This window comes from Falco cherrug, chromosome 4 (assembly GCF_023634085.1).
Source record: "Falco cherrug isolate bFalChe1 chromosome 4, bFalChe1.pri, whole genome shotgun sequence".
Taxonomy (NCBI): Eukaryota; Metazoa; Chordata; class Aves; order Falconiformes; family Falconidae; genus Falco; species Falco cherrug.
In genome coordinates this window covers 2,212,200-2,230,606 of record NC_073700.1, presented here as the reverse complement: position 1 = coordinate 2,230,606, position 18,407 = coordinate 2,212,200, and the positions used below count along the sequence as shown (strand labels likewise).

General features: G+C 41.8%; 1 protein-coding gene across 13 annotated transcripts in view; it reads right to left on the bottom strand.

Annotated features, from left to right (window-relative positions):
• The window catches only part of ATP2B2 (ATPase plasma membrane Ca2+ transporting 2), a 432,200-nt gene that overhangs the window by 246,241 nt on the left and 167,552 nt on the right, over positions 1-18,407 (bottom strand). The window contains exon 1 of one of the 13 annotated variants that reach the window (XM_055709426.1): positions 3,590-3,703. The exons of 10 other annotated variants lie outside the window; for them this stretch is intronic. The gene's annotated coding sequence lies outside the window, so the exon portion shown is untranslated. Of the gene's footprint in view, positions 1-2,290; positions 2,715-3,194; positions 3,353-3,589; positions 3,704-18,407 lie in introns of those variants that run through there. 2 more of the 13 variants (XM_055709427.1, XM_055709425.1) reach the window with 2 other exon arrangements.

Below are 18,407 nucleotides of genomic sequence, written 5' to 3'. Positions count from 1 at the left end.
TATCAGCCTACATATCCTTTAATTATATCTACCTCCATATATAAAACAATCTACCATACAAAACATAACCTATCTAGGAAGAGCTATTGCTCTATTATGCAACTGTTCCACTAAGGATATATCGTCTTCAAACACAGTGTATACATAGGTGATATACAAGGATAAATTCTATACAGTCTTCCAATGCTGAGCATCCCTGCCATGCGTAATAAAGCCCTGGCAAGTTGAATCCAAGCTGAGATTTCCTAATGGCAAGCACAACGCCTGGACTGCAGGTGCTGCAGAGGCAGCAGAACTATACTGGTCACACAATTTCTGTTGCTCAATTTGCAACTGAGCTGTACGGCCAGGGAGCCTCCATTCACAGTGGATTCATCGCTACCCTCCTGGCTCAACAAGGAAAGAGTCTTAATGAAAGGATGAGGGAGACTGTCTTAAGCTTTAGCAATCCATTTTAATATATGAATTTAAAAAGCCCACCTCTCTAGGAGCAGATTATTTAATCATAACCATCCTTGGCGTTTTGTGGGGTTTTTTAACCCCTATTCCAACTGACATATTAAAATTATTCAGAAATACATAATTTTAATCATGGAGGTTTTTATCAGTTGATCAGAGAATGTATAATATGAATGTAATTCATTTTTGGTCGCTTTCAACAATCGGCCAGAAAGGCACAGCAATACTTGCTAAATTCCAGTGATCTGTAATACCCTTCTTTGTCTCTCCTTGAAAACATAATGAAAAATCTGGCAGAAGGCAAAAGCTTATTCTCTACAAGGTTCCACAGTCAGGTGAATCAAATAAACAGCTTTCATGCCTTCAGAACATTATTTTAAGTCCAACCTGTAAAAGTATTTACATTTATTAAAAGGAGGTGGCTTCAATTTACAAAACTATCAGCTGCTGGAGCCCTACTGCAGTATAATGGGGTTTCAGCCAGTGGGAGAGATAGTTACAAGGTCACGACTTCTACATTTATTTCAAAATGTAACAAGGAATTACTACGTACACAACTGATATTTGACAATATGAACTGCAGGATGAAATTAAAGAAAACACTTGTAACATTCTTATATATTAGCAGAAAGTATGCCTACATTTTCAGTATTCAGACAGGAATACATTTTTTTTAGTATGATTAAAAAAATGTTTGCATCCCAAATTCAACAGCACTGAGAAAGATAAGCTGTGTATTTTAAATGCTGGGGGAAGATGAAAGGGGAAAAAATAATCCTTCAAAACCGCTCCCTAGATACATGATATGAAATTTAAAAGAAAAAAAGCACTCACAAAAGTAACTTCATGGAAGCTCTTAACAGAACAGTATGATACCTAGTTCATCATTACCATGTCTTCTGTAACCGGTAATCCTACTGAGAAGCATGAAACTCTTCCAAGCTGTTTCAATATACATGCATGGCACCTTTTTATATATGCAGAAAGCATGAGATACATCATTCAGTTTCAATTTGCAACAGAAAAAAAAAATTACCTTTTCTGTGAAAATGCAAGTATATTTACCATTGATGTGGGCCAAAATCAATTCTCCACAGAAATGAAAATAGATACGTGAAAAGGATGAAAAAGGGGGCACACACAAAAAAGAAAAAAAAAAAGAAAAGAAAAAATAAGAAAAAACATTCATGCTGCATTTCTATACACAACTTATCTACAAGGCTTATTTTGCTGCCTTATTCACAAACTTAGTCATTTTACCAGCTCCACAGGGAAAATACGAAATACTTTTTCACAGGTACCAATTTTGATTAAAATGAGAGGAACATGAACCCAGTTAAAGCTATATGTGATCAAAGACCTGCTGGATACCCGAGTCAAACAGTTATTTCAGAGCAAGGTACAAGAGCTAGTCATGCATATGGATGACCTCTCACAAATTAAATGCTAATCAAAAACACATCTCAACATAAAAAAAAAAACATGTGGACTATGAAGTAGATTTGTAATCTGCTTTCACTGAGCAAAGACTAACAAAAAGCCCTCATTATCAATTTCATACTGCATATATCTAACGCTAACCACAAATCCCAGCAATAAAAGCTGGGAAAAAAATTTCCCATATTAAGCATGCCAGCTATGTTTCCAACATCCTAACTTGTCTAATCGCTCTGCAATCCTTTCACAGTCCCGAACAGAATGCAATCAGGAGGTCAAATGACCAGAAGTCCTAATGAGCATGCAGCTAGCTCTCTGAATGCATGCAAACGGTAAAACGAACAGTTTCACCCTGAAAGAATACGCATTCCCTTTTAGCAACTTCAATACTCACCTTCCAGAAGGTATGGCAAGGAGCGGGCTAAGCATCAGCTCCTGGCTGCTTAAGTGCCCCAGGACTGCCTACAGCCATCCTCTCAGTCCTCGCCAGCAACGTGCAATGCACAAGCAACTGCCCCGCCGTGTATAGGACAACTTAAAGTCAGGGAAGCAGAGGCTGGGGCAGCACCCGCCCGCTGCCCAGGACTGTGGGGCAGGGATACAGCCAGCGGGGCAGGGATGCTGCCAGCGGGGCAGGGATGCAGCCAGCGGGGCAGGGATGCAGCCAGCGCCGCAGGCAGGCAGCAAACGCACAGAATCTCCCTTTACATAATAGGAAATGACTCCTGTAATCTTATGTTTTCTGTTAAAGCGTTGTACGTTTCATGAACGGCCAAAAGCTTTCCCATGCAGCATTCAGGGATTTGGAGCCGATTCTTCTATTTAAAAAAAAAATAAATATGTAAAACAAGCAGAAAAAAAAAAAATCTATCTGTCAGAATATTTAGTTACCATACCATACACCACAGAAAGCCTTTCCTTCCCCTTCCCCCCCCCCCCCCCCCGCCCCAAAAGGAAGCATCATTCATGCTTAAAAAGAAATTACATAAAATTCCCTGTTTCTTTACCAGTTTTTCTAATCCATTTCAACAGAAAGGCGGGGGGGGGGGGCGGTTAACCTGTCTGCCCTTTACTTTCAGACATACACATTGAAAAACTATAAGCAGCTCTATAAATAAACCCAGCTGAGGATTACATATTTTCCTGACCAGAAACGTCTTTGTCTATCACAAGAGAACATCACTTAAAGTTAGGGGAAAAAAAAAAAAAAAAAAAAAAAGTCAAACTGCACTGTTCACATTGTAGTGTCTTTTCTGCACTTCGCTTCTGGAAGAAAAAAAGGCACAGCCGATCCTTACCAGCACCGACGAACGCAAAACCTGCTCCACGTGTTTTTCTCCCCGCTAAATAACGGATTTAATCGAAATCAAGCCCGTACGTTTCACAAACAACAAGCTCATCCCGACTCCTCGGCGGCAGCCCCGGGTGCCTGGCTGCTGATGCAAGAGTGCCCTGCAGCCATGCAGCCTGCGCCTGCCCTGCCCGCACGCTGCCCCAGGTTGCAGCATTACCTGCCGCGGGACTCCCGGGGCGCGACCCCCGCCCCCCGGAGCCCCCCCCCCCGCCCCCGCCCCCCCCCGCGGGAAGCCAGCTGCCCAATAAACAAGCCCAGAACGGAACGGGGAGAGATTCCTTTTTTTATTATTGTTATTCTTGCCAATGGTTACTGCCATGCAGCGCTGTCGGTACTTACTGGGCTGAGGCAGCAGCGCGCATCCCCCCCGGCCGCACTGGCACGGCGCAGCGGCCACCGCCGGGCATCTGCGCGGGGCTGATGCGGGCGGCGCGCGCCGCGGCAGACCGTACCATGCGGCGGGCAGGTGGGGGGGGCAGCGCGGGCCGCGCCCCCCCCTCCCCCCCCCCGCGCAGGGGCTGCCGCCCCCCCCCCCCCCCCCCCGGGCCCGCCGCCGGGAGGGGCCTGGGCACCGGCGGGCGCAGCCGGGGGGAAACGCTTTGTCGGGAGGAAAAAACGGGCCGAACCACCATGTTGTTGTTTGTGATTTTAATACTTCCCTTGGGATAATGACAACAACGGAAGATGGCAAGCCACCAGGAACGTGCCACTGGCTCAGGACCGGGAGAGCCCGGCCAGGCCGAGGGCTGTCAGGCCCCATCACTGTCACTGGGGCAGGAGGAAGGGGAGGGGGCGACAGGGGCGCGGGGGCGGCAGGCGCGCGGGGGCGGCGGGCGGGCGCGAACCCGCGGCCTGGGCGGCCAATGCAGCAGACGCGGCTGTGCCGCCCCGCACCCCGCCCCGCACGGCCCGCGCTGCCCCCCCCCGCGCTCTGCCCTGCGGCACGGGGAGGCCGCACCGAACGTGTCGGTACCGCACGGCTGGGCCGCCGGGGCCCCGCTGCACCGGGCGGGGTTGTGCCCTGCCCCCCGCACCCCAGCCCCCAGGCAGGAGCACGCAACCACGCACAGCGCCCACCGCACAGCACCCGCCAGCCTGCGCGGCTCACAGCAGCACATGCGGTGACACCACACTGCCCTTTCCTTTTTAAACCATATAAAATAAAGCACTGCCTCCTGGTAACGGCCTTACACCCTGAGGAATCGGGGCATCTTAGTTAGAGCTTCTTTCCATCTATTCTCTGTTCTTTCCTTAAAAAAAAAAAAATTACCTGTTATTTTGAATTATTAGCACATGCAGGATTCTGAAATGTAAAAGGCTTTTTCAATGGAATACCGTGTTATGGCTGTGCAAAAAAAAAAAAAAATAAAAAATAAAAAGGAAATCCAAGTACTACAAACAAGACAGAGAGAGGCATCAGTCCTTTAAACATTGTATCATTTGCTGTGTGGTAGTTTGGGTGTCGTCCCCCCCCCAAAGTAAATTGTGATCAGTACATGTGCCCTGTTCAAACTGCAACTTCAAATTCTGCAACCTCAAACCTGGTACGTTCGATCCTGACAGTGACTAAACATAGAAAACCATCAGTTTTTTCTTGCAGTATGTGTAAAAGAGCATACATAAAAGTTAGAATCTTTTCAGTAGTATCCTAGGACAGCAGTGGTTCGTGACTTCACCCTGGCTTGGACGGAGTGGGCAATTGCAAGTAAGCGTACCTCCCTGAGCACTAATAGGAGTAGCTATGCTGATGCTCTGTCATCCTGCCTTACTTGCTGCTCAGAATATCAATTCAGCCAGTTAAACCAAAAGTCTGTACTGCACTGCACCAAAATGGAAGCTATTAAAAAAAAAAAAAAAAAAAAAAAAAAAAAAAAAAAAGAGCTAGGATCATTGATCAGGAGTTTTATCTATGCTGATCAATTTTTTTTAATGAAGTAAAATGTAAATTGGGACTTGGATCGATGCAGATTTTTCTCATGTGAAACTGCCTTTATCATTTGAAAGCTACAGGCGATTACATGCATGCCAGGACACTGTATGCAGTGACTTTGTGTTATATTAAGCAGAGACGTGTCCCCTTTTCCTTAGCAAGTCTTTAGTACAAACTGCAGCGTTACAGAGTGTGGAGTACAGACTCAAACAGAACAAAAAAGTGTTATATTTAAGATGTGTTCTGCTTAAGTCCAAGAACCATAAAGGCTGGTGACCTCTACTGCTCTGTCAGAAAATCAGGAAGACACTAAGATAATCTGCAATTATTTGGCTACCAAAATTCTTTTTTTTTTTTTGTTTTGGGGGGGGGGGTTACAAATTTTAAAGATAAATGGAAAAGCAATAAAAGGTTGATTGACACAGTGCCAAAACACATTAAAGATTTTTTTAACCTGTCTTCCCTGGACGAAGGGAAGACTAGTTTAAAGAAATTAAGCCCAGTACAGAAATTTGTTCCAGACATATGACTGTAGCCAGTTTGAGGACTGCTGCTCTCAAAGACTGCGTGTCATACTACAGAAGCCAATCCAGGTAGGAAAACTGTAATTCCTACACTTTACTTAATCAGGAAATACTCTGATTCTTCTTTTTGATTAACAGAATAGGCAAGGGAATAAGAGCAGGAGGAAAATAATAATAAAAAAAAATGTTCAAGAGGAAAAAAGAAATTCTAGCTTGAACATATTATTATATACCCATTTCAACTGAACAATTTTTCACATGAATATTCCCAGTGCTCATTTAATGTAGGGCCCTGAAAGTACCATACCACCTAAGATGAACAAGCTATTAACCTTTTTGCTAGGCTTATCAGTTCGGAGCCTGTTCACCGTGCCGCCTATATTGTATTGCGAGTGTTGGTTCTACCCTCATCACTACACTGTCACCCGGCGGCCACCTGGGCAACAGGAGGCCAACCAGTAACGCAGGGCTCGACCCCAGAAAATGCTCTTGCTGGAGTAAGGAATGAACTACGATGTCACGGCAACGTGCACGACACTGGGAGCTTGCCCTGAGTTTACATCAAGATGCTATGAATGAAGTCACATCATATCCGTCCTTACTTAGAGTGCAAACTCTTCAGAAATGCCACAGATCCTCTCTGCTGCTGCTAAACACCAGCGCTGCTGCAAGTCAATGCCAGGAAATCATCTGGTCCCTGCAAAAAGAATGAGGTTCCAGCTGCAGGGCTTAGTCTGTGCTCGCTACCCTCGAAGTTACAACCCCACTTCACGCGGGGAATACCTGCCGTACGTAGCAGGTAGATACACTGGGACCTTACAACCAAAGCTAAGCCTGGCAATTCCACCCCCAGAAATGGGCCATCCAGTAAATAGTACCAATAGTAATATTCTGACCTCAGAATTTAAAGGGTTCTCTTTTGGTTTGGGCTGTTTGTGTTGGGGTTTGGGTTGTTGTTTTTTTTTTTTTTACTTTTTCAAACACAACTGTGACAAAAGTAAAATTTTCCTCATTGCTTGGCTTTCAGCATGTGCAACTCAAAATGGCTGCAGCGTTAGCTGGTGATTTTTCTGTACATTTTGTCATAACTTTTAATAGCAAAGCACTGCAAAACAACCTAATATTTGAATGGCACCTCTACTGAAATGTAGATTCATCAGTGCATCTTCACGGCTATTAAAGCATCCAGTGGCATATTATTTAGCTCTGACAGAAGAACAATTTAACACCTTAACTTGGGGGCAAGGAGTGGAAATGGAGCAGAAAAGGAGCAGAAAAATGGAAAGGAAAACAGAAAGATGCTTCTTGGGACTAATTTTAAAAAACACAACAATGCTTACAGCATGTGAAAGGAATGAGACTTTAGCTGCTGAGCTTGAAATGTGACTTGAAAAATCACTTCTCCGGTGAAACTTCAACTGACAACTCAGAAAATATTCAGAGGTAAAAGAAAGAGTCTACCTAATTTCTTTGGAGAAAAAATTAATTCTATACATGCTGGTGATAGACATCAGAAGCACATTTCAAGGTCTTTATGAGATAATTAATGACAGGAAATGCATGAACATTATTTTAATTCCTCTTTCAGGATCCTGGGGACCAAGACCTCCTTTTCAGTGAGGTTGCCCAATGAGAGAAACAGTACTGGAAATCAGCAGCAGATTTCTAATATTTTTCTGATCACAACCCAGATACTTGAACTAGAACAGCAGACTGGCAGCCTTTCATATTTTTAAATCTCATTTGCTACATTTTAAAACAAGAATTAAATCTGTTTTCAGGCTCGGTGTTTCTCCAGTTTTGTAACATTCTGCAGTAATATTTCCACAAAGAAACAGCTTGCATCTCCAAACTGCACAAACATGTTGTTATCCCAGGAAGCAACATGACCTAATAAAAGAAGTAGAGGAGAGGGACCTCAGAACACTCAAATCCAAGGACTTGCCCTGCTGTTTCTTGACTATGAGATGTTAGTAGGTCACCTGATCCCACTGTGCTTCAATTTCCCTAGCTATAAAATAAGTATATTCACTACTTTAAATTACAGCAGTTATAAGTTGCTTGATTGGTTAACCCTTTCCTGCCCTTGAGGAAAAGGTATTTCACATACCTGAGTCTACTCGGTGAAGTAATGAAGGTCAGGCGATAAGCAGCACGCGTTTAAAACCCACAATCTCATGGTTGCCTTGAACTGTTCTGTTCTATCTGCCGCTTTTATTTTACTGTACAAATTACTGCTTGTTCTGACTGATATATTATAGCCGTCCCAGTCGGCTCACTTCCTAGATCAGAATCCCAGCTTTCTCAATATCTGAAAGGAAACCTACCGGACAGCCAACACTGCAGTTACCTCCCATCCTTCAATCTCTACCACCTGATCTCTATGAATACACAATTTTTCCTTCTTCCATTCCCTAACAGCCATGCCCCAAAAGACCAGAAGTCTACAGGGTTGGGCTGGCATTGCTGTCCCCCTTTGTGCCACAGCAGTAGCGCTCAGAAAACAAAACCAGACTTTCAGTATCACCCAAGCAGGAAAAAAGGTCATTAGGTTCTTTCAAGAACACCACCTGAGGAAAGCAGAGCCAACTGCAAGAAGCTTTAATAAGCCTGAGCTTCCCAATAAAGTGTAAGTAAACCTGGCTGACTGCCACTGCCTACCCACAGCAATGACAGAGAAACATCTCAGCGGTCTCCTCCAAAGTGATCTGTATCTGCCAGAGGAAGCATCTGCAACATCTCGTACAGCTAAACCTAAATCCACAGCTGAATTCAGCTTCTTCATGATCTCAACAGTCTAAGATGTTCCTAAGAATATGAAAAGAGTATTACAACAAGCATTCCACCGTTTTTAGTTTAAAGACGGAATCTTCCATATCACACATAGATGAGAGAAGGAATTTTTTGACACTCAGAACAAATCTTAGCCAGTGAACTGGCCTAACGGAGCTTTAAAGAACAATCTTCTGAGGGTGCCACAACTTTTATGAACTGAAGAATGAGACAGTCAATATACTTAGGAATTATCCTTTCATTCAGTACACATTTAAACCTTATAATTGTGCCAGTCTCTGAAACAGGACTTGTGCCAAATGGCTTGTAGCATTAATCTGTTTACTTCACATAATATATTAGCACTAGTACGGGGACTGGAATAATTTGTGGCTTTCCACTATACAAGTTCCCTCCTCTGTGTCTTGGAAGCAACTTACACTTCCTCTTTGGTCTTGTATCACTGCTTTTTTGGTCTTAGCAGAGATTATAGGTCCCTACAGGCAATGGTAGGATACAGACATTTAAATTTGAATTACAGGATTCTACAGTTTGAAAAGGATCACATTAGTGTGCATCAGACTACAGATTTCAAACAGCTTCACTTTCAGGTATGTTTGGAAATAAGGCTGAAACTTTGTATACAGAGATGGGTTACACGGACCCATCTCTCTACCTCACCAAAACTATTGTCCCTGAGCAAAACAGAGAAGTTTAGAATAAGAATTTTGGTTTGGTACCTTCTCCCGATATGACTGATGCAATATACTAACAGTTTCATAAAGGTGGGTTTTCCTTCTTACTGGCTAATGGTCCATACGGGAAAGCAGTTCTCTTCAGTTTGAAAAGTATATTCAAAGCCAGGATGCATCTGAGGGAGCATCCTTTACTGTGAAACTTCGTATGACTACAACATGGGTATGAACCTCAAGTTAAGCACCACCTTTCCCTAGCTAGGTCACGCTATGACCTTGGATTACACCTTAAAAAAGAATCCCAGCATTATTCAATTTAAATTAGTCAATTGTAACAGTCATATTTCAAACAGAGTAATCAATAATAAATAATAGCAGAGAATTAAAGTACAAATATGGCCAGTTAATAATATTAATAAGAAAACACATCCTGCTTTTAAGACTTTCTTCAAGCTTCCATTCTTCAATATATGGGGTTTTCATACGTACCTTGATATCCTTACCGTAAATCTCATTTAGACTGACACAGTAGCTATCATTGCAGTCTTTTTTAAGACTATAACAAATGGGTAAGAATTGAAGCCTGTACCAATATTATTTAATATATTACTCTAGTAAAAGCAAATGATTAACATAAAGGGAAATAACAGTGGGACAAGGTTCAATCACTCTCAACAATTAAAAAGGGGTAACAAAATTTTAACACACTATTAAATAAAGACTTTTGATAGCTCAGCAGATAATACAACTAGGATACATATTTCCTAGAAATTAATCACCTTGAGAGAATTACTTCTGGTTTGTTGAGGGTTTGGGTTTTTTTTCCCAATATAATAAGATGAAAGTCTATGTATAGCTTATTGGGTAAAGCAATCTGACCTGCTAAGCTTCGTTAAGCCGCGGGTATCTGTGACCTGTTCTGTGAGCACTAGTAATCACCCTGCAGGGTGACGCGCACACCCAGGCAGCTCCCGGGGCATCCAGGAGCCCCGTCCCGGGGGACCACCCAGCCACCCCCAGCCTCCTCGGGGGGCTGTGCCCACCCCCCCACACACCCAGTGCCTCCTTGCTGCAGGGCTGCAAAGCCCAGTTAAAAGACACGCAGCTCTTGACGTTCCTCTGCGTAGAAAGAAGAAACTGAAGCCAGTCTGCCACAGAGATCACTGTTAGCCTCAGCTCCTTCCCCCAGCACCACTCCCACCTTGGGAACGTGGTCATTGGGGTGGCTGGCAGCAGGGCCCCCCGCACAGCCCCCGCCACCCCCGCTCTGTGGCACACGGGCCGGCCCTGGTGCTGTGATGGGTTCCACTGGTGCTGGCTAGAGCATGTTGGTGTGCTTCCAAATGTTCTGGACCAGTCCTGTCCTTCCCTTTTCATGACAGGATTTGACAGAATGGCTGCCCCTCAGCCAAAACAAAAACAAACAAAGGTATTAACTTCAACAAATTGGTCCTCTCACTGCCCTGGTACATCTGGGAATACCTCTCACAAAGGCCATTCCAAGAGTTCAGACAAGTACAGAGTCAAACCTGATCTGAAATGATCGTGACAGCTCTTTGTGGCTTTCATCTATATATGAGAACGCAGAATCTGTGTCCACAATTACATATAGATTTCAAATAAGTGTTCTAATTTGTTAGCAAAGGGCTATGTTTTTGAGCTTTACAATATGAAAGCTTAAAAAGTTATTGGTATAGACACTGTAATCATGAACATTTACTTAGAAATGTATAATTGGTACAAAAATACTTATTCGCATTCTTAAATATTAAACTAAATATCGGACCCAAATCTTATTGTAACAAATATACACAGTATATGAAAAAAAAATACACTGTAAATGAAGATTAGTTGGGCAACATGCTTGGCTTCCAGACTGAACCATGCCACAAAGATCCGTTACCTGTTTCTTGATCCCAGATTGAAACAGATGAAACAACAGTTCTGACAATTTTGTCAGAATTTCAGAACTTTTTGAAGCAACTGATCTTATGGGCTTGCCATAACAGAAACTTTATTCTAGGATGAAGGAGGCTAGTACAGAGGAATTCCACATGTGAATGGAAACCCCCCCACAATATCTAATCTAGAATAACCCCACACCCAAAGACAGTTCTTTTGTGTGTCCCTCTCCTTGTTCTTCTTTAACGCACTTTCAAAGACACAGAGCATTCCAGAAGCCACACATCCTCACATTGGCTTACTCCAGAATACGCAGAGGACAAACCCTAGATACATCACATTTTGATCTGGCTGACCTGAGGAATAGCTACACTGCACTGTATAAATGTTGCTTTCTTCAAGATTTTCTGCTCGCAAGGTAGCAACAGGAAGCAGAACTGAACAGGAACCCGAGCGAGGATTTAAATGGTGTCTGTCAAACCAGCAACGTGACTAAATGGAAATATTTTCAAGTATTTCCCTAAGTGAAATAATCCTTCAAACTACGCATTATTAAAATAATCTTTCACCAGCAACATTCGTATGCTGCAGATAACTACATTCCTCACTAACAGGAAAGTTCTATTCCTTCAGAAAGAGTTAAAAATAAAAATAAAATCCTTGTGCTTGGTCAGAAATGGGTCAAGAAAGGATTTAGGGGCAAACAATGCATGGTGGTATCTCCTCTGCCTCCCAAGGGTGCTGTAAAGTAGCCAGGCAATACAACAACCAAAAGACAAAAAGAAAGAAGCCAAAATACTTTTTATTACTTACAGTAAGTCATGGTGGATCACACCCAGGTTTAACCTGCTGGTGAGCACAGACTATGAAGTCTGAACAATTTGTTGACTAGATTTTTAACTATCTTTTCTCAGAGGCGGAATTGTTGCTCTTCATGCAAAAAAAAAATTAAAGAAATTACAAACTAGGAATATGTTTACAATGGAGGGAGAAGCACAAAGAACAGGACACACTATATTGCTGGCGGGGGGGGAGCGGGGCGGGGAGGATTATAAAGATATATTTTACTGTGGGTCATTTGTTCAGTTCCCATCACAAACATAGGCAAATTCCCCTTCACAGGGCTACAGAGACCAGGAGACCACAGGGGAGCATTCCAGGACCAGCAGGCAAATTCAGGAGCCCAGAACTCAAGGCCTCATCCAGAACTTGTCCATCTGGATGACTAACATCACCATCAACTTTTTCCAGGGCTAATTCATAGACATGATCTCCTAGCAAGGTTTTTGCTCCAAATAAATCTGCTGGATATCTTAATGTCTAGTAATAAACCTGCAGATCGTAGTAATAAAATCCCAACAGCCTCTGCCTATCTGAGGCTGGCATAAACTACCATACCACTTATCTGATGAGTATGTGAAGATGATGCTAACATCCAGATCTCCATAAACATATAAAGAATGAGTGAAAATAAGATTTTTTTTTAAAGTAAATTACTAGTAAATAAATACAAAAGCCTCAATGGAAGATCAAGAAAACAAATAGGCAAAGTTTATTTAAATCACTCCAAAAAGGGAAAAAGAGGGAGAAAAAATCTGAAGCAGTTGTGAACCAGTCAAAGCCAGAAAAGCATCCTTCTTTCCTCTCCTTTAAATTGTTAGGAAGTGCTTTATGCATGGACTGTTAAGGGTCTTATCTTTTAAGACCATTAAGCATTCATCTGCCATTTCAGCGTAATTTTGAAACTGTCCAGCACCATCAGATGAGCAGCTGCTACTCAAATTCTACTTGAAACAGCATTACTTCTTAGAAATTCCTACATTTGGAAGGATTCCTTAACAGTTTCTGTATACAAACAGTCTTTTTTGTTTGGTTGGTTGGGGTTTTTTTTACGCAGCACTGTCCTATGAAGAGGAACTGCATACCTTTGTTATGTATCTCATTGTTTTGTTATGAGTCAGGCATTCCAGTCTTTAAAAATACACAGCTTATAGAGTTATTTTCAAAAGCTCAAGGAAAAAAAAAGATAATAAGTAATGCATATACATATATATATTCACATTTTTATACAGTGAAACTACACAATTACATTCAAGGTTAGAATTAAGACCTATATTTCTTGAACACTGATGTCAATCTTCAAAGATGTTAGTTGACCTTGAGGATAAAAATAAATTTTGCAGTCCTGCATCAAGTCCTCGACTTAGTTCACTAAAGACATCTAAATGTTCTGTGCTTACATACCATAAAACAGTTAAACTCAGATATTCCATATTAATTATATTTAATACTCCTAACTTCGATTTGTGGAAAGGAAAATTAGGTTTCCCGAGAGCTGCTGTAGCTTCCAAACATCATCTTATTCACAAGCAACAGAGATGTTTATAGCGTTATATTTAGATAAAGTAGTGATGAGAACCCTTAGCATGTTATTTGTAAAATTAAATCCCACTGAAGTTTTTTTTTGCTCTTGCCATTTCATTAATTCTATCTGAGGAACAACAATGGAAGATCATAATATGTATAACAGATAAAATAAGAAAATATATAATGAAACATAATGCAGAATTCTATGCTTTCCACTTTTAAAATAACAGAGGGTTTGTAACTTCTGTGAACGGGGCGCAAAGACTCAAATACAAGCTCCTGAAAACCACTGAGATGATACATACTAGCACTGACTTTGAAGTAATTTATTTTCTAAAGAAACACCTAAATGCTAAGGTCAAATATCCTTCAAAAAAGGCAATGATCTCTGAAAGAAAGTTTGTTAGGTAAGCTGTTAGTCTTTGATTTTTCCTGTTTTATGAAAATCCTGGGGTTCCCCCTTCATTAATGATCACACATAAGACGCCGTGTACTCGATGCTGGCAAGAGGCCGCGGTGCCACCTGAAGGGTTTGCGCTCAGTCGCCAAGGCCCTTGGTGGTTCTGCTTTAGGGGACTTCGCTCAACCTGCCTTCAAGAGCTCTGAATTGTTTTGGAGCTGCCCACGAGGTTGCTCTCCGGCAACCTGATCCCTGTTCTACTCATGTACTCAGCAAAGCAAGTAACACCACCTTCAGTTCCCCAAAGCAATTTAATTTGCTATGAAGAAAACAGAGTGTGCGTTCACAGGCTTAAATGCATAGCAACTTTACACGATACTGTACAAGACCACAGTTCAACCTATTATTTAAACTCATAAACATACAGAACTGTGTAGCTATCCAAAGAAGTTTCTTCTAAGAGAAAATGGTATCCCTTGGTTGTCAGAAAGACCATTTTATAGCTAAATAAGTGTCCTATACATATGCAAAAGCCAGAAGCACCCATCCCACATAAGATTTGTAGCCGTAATCTCAATAATGTCATCTGAAGTCTTGCCACTGATGCTAGCAGAAAGCAAAGCATTCATATAGTCCAGAATAGTTTTCAGAGAAAATGTACAGATATGAAAATGATGATTTGTTATTAAGGAAATTAAAAAGAATTGCTTCCTATGTCTATCCTCTAAAATAGTTGGGGAAGCACCTTTGTGATGCCTCTTCTTCCCTCCTAAAAGATTACCAAAAAAATTCTGACACTTTTGAAAACAAACTTCACTTTACATCATTTACTTTCTCTCAGTCTAAACTAAAAATAAATTAAACATAATTAGACAGAAATAAACTCAAAGTCTATCACATTATTAAGAATCAGAATAACAATTTCCCTTAGAGTACATTAGTTCAGCGGGTGCAAAAGGAGGTATTTGTAAACCAGCCGATGAAAGAAACTCAATACACTAGAAGGAAGAGTAGCTACCTGCATTTAAATTTAACACTTGAGGAATTCCTTCCATCAAATATCGTTTCTAGTCAATGTTACAGACCTGACTCATAAAGCTAAAGACCAGCCTTACGCTGGGTGGATAAGGAAATTTTCTGAATTTTATAACAATACATTGCAACAGTTCAAAATAAATCACATTGCTTAAACACACACACACAGACACACACACACACAAACCCAACAAACCACCAAAAAAAAACCCAACCAAAAAACCCAACGAAAACACACTCCAAACACTCAAACCCACAGTGCTACTGTAAACAGTCATAACAGTCATCTCCATCCCACCAATAACACCAGAATTTATCTTTCATTCCCAAATGCCCAGATATTCAGGCACAGAAATTGTTACTGTCTTTTCCCACTGTTTACGCACAAAGTGCTGACGACTCTGCTCTGCCAGGTCCTGGTGAAGCTGTATGCCTGCCTCGCTCTTACAGAAACACAGCCATAAAAGGATGACCATGGAAAACCACCTGAAATCCTTCAATGTGGTATTTAAGGAAACCAGTGGAAAAACATGACTCATACAGATCAGAGCTATAACAGCTATAAAGTAAGAATCTACACCAGGATATTTAATTTATACAAGTTTTGGATCCCATGTTTTCTTGAAGGTAAAAACAGTAACTCACCACAAACCAAGGACAGACCTCCCGAAATCACAGTCTGTAAAGAGCAAAATTACCTCACTTATAAGAAAATCTGGTTTCTTTTTTCCTGTTTCAAGGGGAAACTTAAACACATGATTTATTTGGGCAATATGAATAGAGAAAGTGATTGCAACGGAGTTACGTCAGTAAAACATGCTCTTCTGTGTGTGCAGAATTAGCATAAGAGTAAGTTAGTGATTTCAATCTTAATGAAAGAAATGCATAACTAGCACAAGGAAGTGGAGGCCTGGCACTTTAAGAACTAACCCAAGTAATTTTATTTAAAAACTAGTGACTTGCACAGTACTTGTCCAGTCAGCATTCAGCAAGACGAACTAGAAAATTTGCCATTGGACATACAAATAAGAGCATCAACACAAGTTTAGGTAATACAGTTTTACAAAGATTTAGTGATAACTTTCATAAGCTGTTTGATTTTTTTATTTTTTTTAAGGCTTCAGATTTCCAGTTGTTAGGAAGATAAAGCACCAAAAGCTAGATTAATCAGTAGTCTTGATTTTCAAGCAAATAGCCAATCTTTTATAAATTTGGCATCTAACGAAATCAGGCATCAGTTCTGGTTTATATTGAGCGAACAGTGTGATACTCAGCACTTTTCTGGAGATAATGTAACAGTGAGATTCAGAACCTTTCCTCCCTTCCTTTCTCACTCTGCACTTCATCTGTAAATAACAATTTCCACGTTTATAAGCTCTAATATGATCCCTGTGGAGGTCTCTCTCAGATCTCCTACACATGCCTTACATAAAATGTTGCCTCTCTCTTCATCACCACACAACCAGCTCAAGCTCAACAGAGATGTATATTTAGCCGTAAAAGAATGCAAGTTAGCACAGCTTATGTTCAGTTATATCATCCTGGAAAATACTCGAGAGAAAAACCGAGCAATTAGTTTGTGCTGAACTCCATGCTGTCCCAGTTACAGCTGGGTATCCAAGCCAGATACTTTAAACTAGGTTTGCTAGTTCTACCTACAGCAATGCAGGCATGGCCTCACCTCCCAGCTGACCCCTCGGGTGGCAGCTTCAGCAGCAGCTCCTGCCACCGGGGACCTATGGCTAGGACAACACCTTTGGTTCTGAGCTCAGTTCTACTCCTCATATGGAAACTACCTCCAAGATACTTCCTAAAAATACTACCTCAAATACAGTGCCTCCCCTCCATCCAACTAAAACATTAATTGAGGCTCTTTGGCGCTCCAGACTCACACCTCCAGAACAACTCTGAATTCTTCACAGTCCTTGAAGAAGTAGGTGTTCCTACTGCTCAGCAGTCTGGGGTGGGGGCAGAGGGGCTGCTCGCTTTATAGCTTTCCAACCAACATTCCCCCAGTTGGGTATCACAGTTTATGTCTGTGGTAAACATAGACAAAGCCACAGAAAAGGCTAAGATGCTGAAGAGATTTCTAGATAGAGGATGACCATGCTGCAACAGTGTTAGCTCAGGGCTAGGAAATTCTCACTTCAGTTCCAACATCCATCACCAGTTCTCCCTGTAACCTTGACCAAGTGATTTAGTTTCACCATGTCCATTTCATATACATACACGCAATAGATCACCTCCCCGCGTACAGTGGAGACAAACACAAGAGTGCTAAATACTCAGATAATCTTCCAGTATTGAAGGTCTTGCATAGACAGATACAATCTACTGTATAAATATAAAATAAAGTAGTCAAACTACCAGGAATTTTCTTGCACTCTTATTGCCTTGTAGCAAAAATTCAGAGGTGTGAACTCATTCTCTATGCTTTAGCAAACAGAACCACATGGAGCTAAGGAGGACCACAGACTTTTTTCAGTGAGTTCTTAAAAAGCTTGGACACTTTCTCTTATTTTCATGGAGTAGGAAAACGTCAAAACTGTTCAGGGGACCTTTACCCCATTTTTTAATCTATATACATTCCGGTCAGTTGTCAGAACACAGACTTATCAAGCATGAGGGTCAATACAAGACTGAGGTTTGACGGAACCCCAGCCCCAGCCAGCTCAGCTCTTCTGTCCAACATCACGAAACAACTACCTCTCTTGCTTGCCTTCCACATCCCGTATTCTTTGCTCCTTGTGTCACAATTACCCCTATGAATTTAATTCTATTTCCAGATCTCTTCAGATGTAACAGTGAATTGTAACCTCTTACTCAGATTTCAACTAGGATCTCCAAAAAACCAACCAAACAAAAAACCTCCAAAAAAACTCATCAGAACACACACAATTTTTTTTCTTAAGTGAATGTAAAGTTTCTGTATGCACTGAGCAACACCTAGCGCATCTCCTCAAACGCCCACACATACAATTATAGAATCATTTAGGTTGGAAAGACCTTTAAGATCATTGCTTCCAGAACACCATTAAAACCTCCAGGATTAGTTGGGGGGTTTTATACTACCACCTTTTCACAGTTCTGTTTCTGTCTTCTATGAGCTCCTAGTAACAAGCACTGATCTATGTAGAGTTTATCTATATTTCACTACTGAAATATGAAAAACATTAGTGACACTAACAGCCTTGCTTTCTGTAGCGAAGGAGTTCCAAACTTACTTTACTCGTGCACAAACACTGGCAGCAGGACCTCACCCTGGGCACCTCCAGGATTGTTTCCCATCTTGCTCCACAAAATGTGAATCCCTCACGCTCATCTGTGTGGAAGAGCTGCCCACCACCGACCGCAACCATTGGCCTCCTTACCAGGAAGGTTCTGCGCACGGCGTGGAACGCGGCCGTCAGGCTGCAGAGGCAGCAGCTCCCGTGCAGCAGCAGCAGATCAGGCCAAGCCACTAAGAAGAGGAGCAGCCACCATAAAGACGTTTCATTTGCGCCGACTGAATCAGGAGCTGCCATTTCTGTGC